At 46.9% G+C, this 9,334-nt stretch overlaps 2 protein-coding genes across 10 annotated transcripts in view; one reads left to right on the top strand and one right to left on the bottom strand.

Annotated features, from left to right (window-relative positions):
* The window catches only part of LOC107264621 (synaptogenesis protein syg-2), a 136,479-nt gene that overhangs the window by 13,632 nt on the left and 113,513 nt on the right, over positions 1–9,334 (top strand). For all 9 annotated transcript variants that reach the window (XM_025081882.1, XM_025081883.1, XM_025081880.1 and 6 more), the window contains one exon: positions 4,933–5,065. The gene's annotated coding sequence lies outside the window, so the exon portion shown is untranslated. The remainder of the gene's footprint in view (positions 1–4,932; positions 5,066–9,334) is intronic.
* Positions 1–9,334, bottom strand: part of LOC107264618 (tyrosine-protein phosphatase Lar) — a 266,051-nt gene that overhangs the window by 206,476 nt on the left and 50,241 nt on the right. The gene's annotated exons all lie outside the window — the stretch shown is intronic.

Genomic DNA, 9,334 nt, shown 5'->3' with positions numbered 1-9,334 from the left:
AAGCTTATCTACAACGAGAAAGCTGTCGTCAGCAATTCATAAACAAGATAAGTTTGTAAAAATAACTTCTGGCTTTGATAAGTAAGTATTGATATTTTCAATGTGTAAATTGAATACCATACCCCGGTTTTTATGCAGAAAAAAGCATAAAAAATATAGTTTTTTCAAAATATAAAATAAGGGTTGCAACCCCTTGGTTCATAAACACACCTCATATCTTCGACTTCTTATGACAAATATTTTCCACTTGGTTTTATTAAAAAAATATTAATTAGAAATCGAGATATGATAAAAAAACGATTTTCGGGGGTGAATTTCAGGGGTCGTTTTCACCCGTTTAAAGTGGATGTCAGCACATAAAAAAATACGTGTCTCTTATTTTGTCGAGTACTACCAACATATCAAAAAATTATTGAAATCGGTGGGGTCGGGTTGGGGGGGTTTCCTTGTAAGAGTCCGCGTAGGAGAATGAAATTTTTTTTTCACTTCAGCAACAACACTTCGGATAGATAGTTTGTTTCGGTTTGGAGGTGGCCAAATGTATTTTTAGCCATTTCGGAGAGGAAGCCGCTCGGCCAATCTGCCGTTTCTAGTCGCAATAGCAAGCGGCTCTTATTCACGACTCGTTAAAGGCCGATTCTCCTAATGCGAGCGCGCGATAAGCAGATTACGCGAAACTACAGAAGTTACATCGCTTCTGGTTAAGTCGTGCCGGTTTAGGTTCAGTTTACTTTTCAGGTGAACCAAGCTCTACGCCAGCATAGGGATTCCCCCCTTTCTTTTTCCTATCCCAGCTCGGCCTGCTTGATCATTATAAGGGAATATAGACGGAGCGACGGATTGCCTTCGAGGATCTAGCAGACGCGCGTCGTTGCGGTCGAGCGTCGCCGTGGAGACCCGCCTGATTATTTTGTGAAGGTGACACTGCGAAATATCTATCTTTATACCGACGATACTTTCACTTGTTGCTCCTCGAAATTCTACTCGACTGAAATTTATAGATTTTTTAATGGGAGAGAAGATATGATGGCGGGATAGGATTCGTAGCTCACGGGTTCCGTTTTCAGGATACTGGAACTGGGGTACGATCGTAAAATGGCATAATGATAGGATGGCAATGAGACGTTGGGACGTCCCGAGAGTGCGGGGAACGAGGATAAGGAAGGTATCAAAGAAAAAAGAGGCCGGAAGTGGCACGGTACCGGAAATCCGAAACCGAGGACCGCAAATACGAAAACAAACCTCTGTCCAAAGTTTCCGGTTCCGCGGGTTTCCCTCTGAGCGGGAATCGCCGTTCTTCTCTCTTGTTCTTTTTCCAATGGCATTCCAATGCCGTGGATCGAGCATTATTTCCCGGATTTGAAAATCGGGATACGACTGGAATGGCGGAGCTTTCGCTGGGGTCTTATAAATGGGATAATAAAAAATATAAAAGAACCCGTCATTGGTCGTTGCTTCGATGCAAAGTGGAGCCAATACTGTGGCGCAGTGTTTTCAAAGTGAAAATAAATTTCGGACAAATTTGAAAGTCGAATTTTTTTTATATGATAAAAATACCTCGTGCTCTCTCTATCTCTGTCACTCCCGTGGGAGTCTTTCTGGTTTTTGAAGATTTTAAAATGTTCCTTAGGTCATACCAATGCGATGGCAGGATCGTGAAGATTTATGGAGAATGGTACGAGGGTTTTTGTCCCTGTTGCACGTTTTTTCTTACAGACGTTTGGGTATTGTTTCGTTGAAAAAATCCTTTTTCCAGGAACAAGCAATCCTTTATAGCATCGCGATACGATGATACCTTCTTGACCAGGATGCAATTAAAGCCAAACGATTTAATCACAGCGCAGCCGCGTTATTTCATTCTCCGTCGTTCGCCGTTCGCCGTTCGCCGTTCGCCCTCTGACTATCTCCACTATCTTTTTTCCAGCGTTCTTGCCTCTTGCCGGCGCTGTCCTACTTTTCGTTATGATTTAATTGTTTCGCTTATGAAATTAGAGAGCGGAGAGGGCGATTTCCAGAGAGCATTTACCTCCTCCCCCCCATCCCCCTTCTGCCACACCCGCCACTTGCCGTGCACTTTTTTCCCAATTTTTACTATTTTCAACTGAATATTTGCAATTCGATCGATACCAGAGATTCTGTTGCTACACTTCGTGAAATAAAGAGAATTCTTTTCGTTAAGAAGAAGGGTTGCATCTGTCACCGGGAGGTGTTAGTTTGTTCATACGCAGGTGTTCGTGGACTAAAAGTTTGAGAAGTAAAGTAAAAAAAAAAAATTGTGGAGTATTTTACAGTGCACATTCATTCCAAGAGAAACTCGTATTCCTCGTAAAACCCCGGAGACAAGTTTGAAAAAGCATAAAGGGATGGGGTTGGGTGAGAGTGAAGTTAAAGAGAAAAAGAAAAAAGAAATGTACCCCAGGTCGTTTGGTTGCAGAGTCTAAATTCTCCGTGCGACTTTCATGGACAATTGAAATGATTCCTCAAATTGAAGCACGCGCTCATTATTACTACGTTACTTGCCACTGCTTATCATAATAGCATCTCGTTACAAGGCTTTGGGATATTTTGCTGTGTCTGCAAAATCTACCCTGCTAAGCGGTTTGCCGTTGCTAGGAAACCAACCCCCAAGGTTCTTCTTTGCCTCTATTCCACCCTCGGTCCTCTCCCTCGCTGGAGCAATGGGAATTAAGAATTTTCGCTTTTTTTTCCCCGTCGATTTTGCCTTCGAGGGTCGGCGTCAATTCCGCCATCCACCCCAATAGCAGCGTTAGGCTGATTTGATACGTATTCACGTGCGTTGACGTACACGTTACATAACCCGCGACCCCGTGCGTTAAATTCTTGGCAAATTAATCGTCGGTACAGCCGAGTCGTGTTTACGAAAGAATTTTGTTGCGGCCTCTTAACGGCAGTAATTCGCGGGACAACGGAGCCTTTCCACGGTCACACAATTTGCCGAGAATAATAGAACGGCGCGGAGGCCGCCGAGACCCGTCAACGAGAGTCAGTAAGAGGCCATCCACGGGAATAGGTACAGATCTGTGTGTAGTGCCGGAAGAGGATGCCCATTGTCATTGGGATATTCCGTAGTCTCGCTCCTGGGCCACTTGGAAGCTCCGGCGTAACTCCTTCCTTCACTTTTACTTTCCTTTAGTCTCTTTCATTCTTAGGGCTGTCCTACCCTCCTCCTTCGACCCCCCTCGAGTCCCAACGCAGTCCGTGTACGTATTCAGAGCGTAACTCAGTCACCGGTATACAGATGACGTTGAAGACACGGCGAATCGTTATCGTGACCTTGAGATTTTTAGAAAAAAAAAAAAAAAAAAAAAATTGCATCGACACTTTCGACCCGACTGATTTTCGTAATCGAGTTACGAGAAAATAATCTCCTTGCCGTTAGTCAATTTTCCTTATTTTTTTTTTATCCTCCTTCGAAAATCCTCTCGGCTTAAACGACGTGACTCACGCGAACTCCACCCACACGTACAATCTTCTCGTAATCCGCAATACGAGAGGTCGGTTCCCTCCCCTCCTTTGCTCCCTCGAGGAGACTCTTTACCGCTTCATTCTACGTACACCGTAAAAATGCAAAACGGGCAGCCACGTCGCCTCGGTGCTGCATATATCAAGCCGGCAGTATCGTGCGCCAGAGGGGCGGCGGAGAGCTACGGGGTAGTTCCGCGCCCTTAGGATACACGCGTCTACGAGACACACACCCTCGCGGCAGCCCGTCCTATCGGCTGACCAGATATTATCAACGAAACGCAATTTTCTCGAGGGTAGTGCGCAATTTGACGTCCTGGTCGCGGTCGCCGACCCGTGGAAACCCTTTAACTCGTAATCATTGGAAAGCCCGAGTATTCGTGGGAGTTAAGGAGAGGCACCGTGGGGCAATTTCAAAGACGCGCGGAGGAGAATAGGCTGGACTTTTTCTGCAAATTGGAGAGTACATAGCATTGAAATATTACTGGGATTCTCAGGAACTTGGAGATTCGCACGAACTGTCCTGCTTCAGCACGGTGCGTCGCTTCGCGGTGAAATAAATGAAAGAAAAGGACAGTGGAAAAAAGAAAGAAATTATATTACAAGTATAGCTGTAGCTCTATGCACAGGTACGTGCTGGTTCGAATGTCTGCATGCACAGTGGAACATGGTTTTCAGATCACGCACTGTTTTATCAGACTCTCGTACACCAATGGTGAAGAGTTACGCGTCGGGACGCTCTCCCTGAGGATCGCCATGAGTCTCTCTAGGTATTTGGGATTAAAGCAGCCCTCCTGTTGTCCTGCTTTATATCCGGAGGTACGACGAACGCTTTCACGTTATAATGAACAATGTCTAATAATATTGGATACCAAGAGTGCATTCTGCTCTTTTCCTCTACTCAGCGAGGGGATGTTTACTCTTTGGTTGGCTCGGCGCATGCGCTCAACGTCCCGTGCATGAATGGATGGCAAGAAAAATGCGCCATCATATCCACTACAGTCTATAGCCTGGCAAATATCGACTGTATTGGTCTACCATTATGCGTTCAGGGATTCTCAAACTGTAGCAATTTTTACTTCGTGCTTTAGAGATGTTACGTTTGTATGCGGTTTTTTTTTTGGTTGTCGCCTGAAAATTCTATCAGACAGTACGAGGTGGGTTACGTTGCTCTAAAAATTTTTTTTATTCCGTAGGGAATGTTTTTTTTTTTTTTTTTTTTTTTTTTTGGTGCTCCTGAAATTACGATAAATCTCGTACGATTATCTTAACGCGACATTCTTTATCAAAAGTTTTCTCCAGCTTCCGGAAAGTTTCGAAGAAAACTTATGAACTGCTTCGATAAATAAGTTACGAAATAGCCACCCCATTCGTTTTACACGATATACGAGGTAATACGTGCCCATGCTTTTTTTTTTTAATTTTCTGCTTTTTTTTTCTTTTCGGTAGTTGGGAAACTCTGAGTGTCTCGCTGTGTCAGGATAGCGGCAGGAGGAAGGAGAGAGTCCTGTAGCATCCTTCGTTTCGCTCGTTCCTGACAGTCTGACCGTATTCCTGAGGCCACCCCCTCCGGCACCACTCGGTAAGTTATCGATTTCGTATCAAAACGTCTGATAAATAACGTTTAACGAGGGCTATCTGCACCCCTTCGCACGCACCCGTCCACCCCGAGGTCGTAGTCATTCAGGGCGCTGATGCGAATCAGCCCCAAGCTGACAGTCGAAGATACGAAGGTTATCGTACCCAAAGTGGTCTTGAACGTCGCTACGGGCGTCCAAGTTCGTTTTGCGCCTCTGAAAGCAGAGGGACTCTCCTAACTCGTTAAAGACGCCAGAGCCAAGAGGAACACACGGAGCACCTCAGCGTAACGCGGCAAGTTACGACGTCGCGTAACGACGGCGAATTCAATCGTCCTTTGCGGCTGAGCCTTAACGCCGACAAATTAAACTCACGGTCCCGGGAAGTTTTCTTCGATCCTCTGTTCCCCCGAGGAATCGAGAGGACGGTGCCAAGGATGAGGGAGACAGGAGGAACTGGATGGAGTAGCGGCTGGGGGGACCAGGGGGCGACAAAGCGGAAACGCTTTAACGTCCCTTACTTTGCCTCCTCCCGTTTCTACGCCTTGATGCAACTGACTTTACGGGGATACTTGAACTGTAGTCGAGTGGAAATTTTGCGGCGATATGGATGCGCCTTATAGAGACGCGCCCGTCTACCACGAACGGAATGAGTCCAGGCTTCGAGTGACGAGACGATTTAGATATAATCCCCCGCTGTGATTCTCCGAGGACTCTGTGGAAACAGGCGTCCTGGGCTCGGGAAGGAAGCTTGTGTTGTCTCCAGTTAGTAGGGAGGATCTCGTAGGAAATTGCAAGGAGCTTCAGAAGTCCTCCCTCGTAACTCGTAACGGTACCATGAGCAAGGCCAGTAATGACGAGACGTGCCCCCAGTCCCATACACATCCCCCTCGATTCCTGCGTACAGTAGTTCTATATATATATATATACAGACGTTGGCCTACGTCTGAATCTGTGTATATATAAAGTTCTCACCCCTCACGTAACCTTATAACCCTTAGGTCTTATCTTGGTAGGCAGCGAGAGCCAGGCAAGTACGTAAGCAACCAGCCAGCGAACCAGTCAGTCAGGCAGCTTCGAGTGACGTTGCTGGTAGCAGATCCGTCATATCCGGGATATACGTCATATCCCTGATATTAAATACGGTGGGTTGCCTTGGAGCGCGATTAGCCGTCAAAATGAACTCGACTGATCACAAAGCCTTATCTAGAGTTCTCCTTAGGCCTGGAGTGAACTTGTCCAAGGATACTGAATTACCGAACCATGGTCCGGATGCAGAGCACATGGACCTCAGCTTCTTTCTACGTTATCCTTTCGCGATTTGATCTGGAGGGGGGGGGTGCTTTCCCTGGGCACGGTGCACCGGGGTAGCTACCGAACTCAGTTTTGGATTGACTTTTCTCGAGGCGAAAATCGATTATCGGAAGGATGCGCGAGACTGGAAATGATGCTGGCTTCATGATTTATTATTATTTTTTTTTTTTTTTGAAGGCTGGCTGTACGTACTTACTGGGAGGGAAAAGGGGCGTTCTCAAAATAATGTTACGGATTTATCGATTTCGCGGATATCTCGCTCGTTCTTGGCGACTGTGTGACGAATCTTGGTAGATATGTCTAGGGAGGGTAGTCGAAACGTGTGTCCCCCCTTGTTCCAGGAAAAGATAGTGTGTATCCGGAAGAATGGTGGAATAGAATAAGAGAAGCTCGATAAAATATCGCTGCAGAAGTGAATGGGTCTATGCACGGACGGACGTAGAGACGTACAGGGCGAAGAAGCTGCGGCAGGACGGAACGGCGGAACGGTGGAACGGTGGAACGGCTGAACTGGAGCGCCATATGGCTCAGCTCCCACCAAGATTTTATATTGCGATCACCTCTATCGCTTCGATCACCTTTATCTATGGAGGTACAGTCGCTACTACTTTTATCGTCCTCGGCGCTGCCTTTCACTCCGCTACGACTGTAGGCGTTTGTCATCGACAGGATCACGGAATTCCGTTCCTTCCTTTTTCCCATCCCTCAGGAACCACCCACGTTTCCGCTTCTATTCTGCCGTTTGAGAAAGAGCGGCGTCTGGGTTTTTTTTTCACCACTTCAATTTGAAAATTTCACCTTATCCCCGATGGTTAAAGTAACTCTTCATCCCCCCCTCCTTCGAATCCTCCCTGGCAAAGCCCATAGGTTTTCCATGGCATTTTGCAGAATTCCCTCGTACTCGCAGTCCGGGTACCGTAAACACGGTCCTTCATCCCTCTAGCAGCTATTCCTATCCTCCTCTATTGCCGTCTCTCTCCCACTCGGCTCCCCAGCATTTTATTACCGTCTGCCAGGACTGGCTGCCGTTTCCGCCGTTACAGAAATTGATCTCGACGCTTCCGAGGGAAGGGCGTCAGGGGAATCCTGTGGTCCTGGTATTTCGCGACATACTTTTCATATTTCGCGATGGGAATACTTCGGGCAGTTGTTTACTACTTTCGACGGCCTTGCTTCTATTTTTTCTTCTCTATCTACACCCCGTCCTTCCTGTATGCTGTTTTCAGTCTTCGTCCTCATGTCATGCCTAGATCCCGGGAATGGTTCTTGCTTTTTTCCTTAGTCTTCCCTTCGCCCGTTTACTTTTACACGTTTCATCCCCCTTCGCGAGGGACTCCTTTCCTTCACAACCTGCGCTTTGGTAGTCCCCTACCCTCTTACACTTTTACTACCTGATTTCGGTAAACAGGAATCTGACAGATCTGTGTCAGTCGGGCCAATAAATTTTTCCTTTTTTTTTATTGCCTTCAAGTTGACAGTACTTTTACGTTATTTTTACTTCGAGTCAAAAAACACGGAGCCAGAATTCCGAATCCGATTCAGCGCCGTTTCAGGACATTTATCCTTTCTCACAGTACTATCGGTACTGTTCCCTCTTGGCTCGTGCAAAATTCTCCGAGCGCGAAGGGAGGACGCGACACGGAGACGAGGGAACTCAATCCTCGATTATGAGGGTTGTTCCAGGCATGAGGGATGGCAGGGGTTATTTTAGAGGACTGGCAGCGCTAATTGGTGGAGGGATGAAAACGCAACGTTCGCGATAATTGGTCCCGGGTGCTCTTAACGGGAATCGTTTGATGCGCCACTAGTTACACTCATGGGAAATGGGGTGGGTTCTTTTTTTTTTTTTTTCAACAAAACTGTCGGTTCGAAATACATTTTTTTTTTTCGTTTCCTCATTAGGTGTTCACATTTGTTTTCGAATGGACATCACGAGCGGTATAACCACGTGCTCCCGGTAGTATGCAATGCTTGAATTTCCCCCATAGCATTATTTACAGTCTTTATTGATCCATTTACGTCAAGTGCATAGTTGCGAATCTTCCACCAAGTACCTCTATTGCTCCGTTGCCTTTTTTTTTGTGAATGCCTTTATCTTCTTCCATTTCATTCAACTCGTCAGTCCTTTTACCTCCTTTTTCTTCTTACCAGCCGTTACCACTCGTCTCTTTAAGGAAGAGACGGCCGTCGTCTGTTCGCATTGCGGGGCAAAGGAGGCGCCTCGCGAATTACCACTGTTCGCAGCCGAAAACGTAATTGAACGGTGTTTTGCTTTTAGCAGTTGCTAAGAGGGCGAGAGAAGCAGAAGAGACCAGGCTGAGCGTGATTGGGTGGTTGTGGTCGATGTAGAATTCAGCGGGACTGGGAGGGTAGTGGATATAAGACTAGGCAGGCTATAGGAGGGCTGTGGATTCGCGCGGCTTCCACGGCTCCCGGGAGGATGGCTAGGGGGGGGGGGTAGCGCCTCGAAGAGGGTAGTTTTTATTTTTCTTGCAGCAGCGTCTCTTCCCGGGAGTCTTTAGCGGTGCGCCAAAACGGGACAGAAAGTTCCCGTGTACGGAGCACAATCTTCTCGAGAGCCTCTTCCTTTCCTCTGCAAGTCGAGATCATCCCTTTCTTTGAGACGTTGGTTAAGATGCCCGTCACGTGAGGTTAGGTCGAGCCATTCGTTGAGGCCAGAGCACCTCGCCTCTTCCTATTTATCGAACGTACGTCACGAAGCCTCCTTAATTAATAAGGACAGTTGGAGCCCGATAGGAAAAGGAATCACGCGATAATGGGGGTTGGGAGCGTAGGGGTCAAAGGGTTGCGGAAGAGGTCATTCTTCTTAAGCCCTTCCGCGTGGATCGAAGCTCTCGCTCTTTTTCTCTCTGTATCTCCTCGTCTTTCTTCTTCCTGAGTTTTGCCAGGGGTGCGGCACGGATAAAACGAGAACCAACTTACGGTTCCTGTTCTACCGT

Source organism: Cephus cinctus, unplaced genomic scaffold (assembly GCF_000341935.2).
Source record: "Cephus cinctus unplaced genomic scaffold, Ccin1 Ccin1_scaffold0189, whole genome shotgun sequence".
Classification (NCBI taxonomy): domain Eukaryota; kingdom Metazoa; phylum Arthropoda; class Insecta; order Hymenoptera; family Cephidae; genus Cephus; species Cephus cinctus.
Note: the sequence above shows the minus strand (reverse complement) of the source record. Positions and strands in the feature narration are given on the sequence as shown.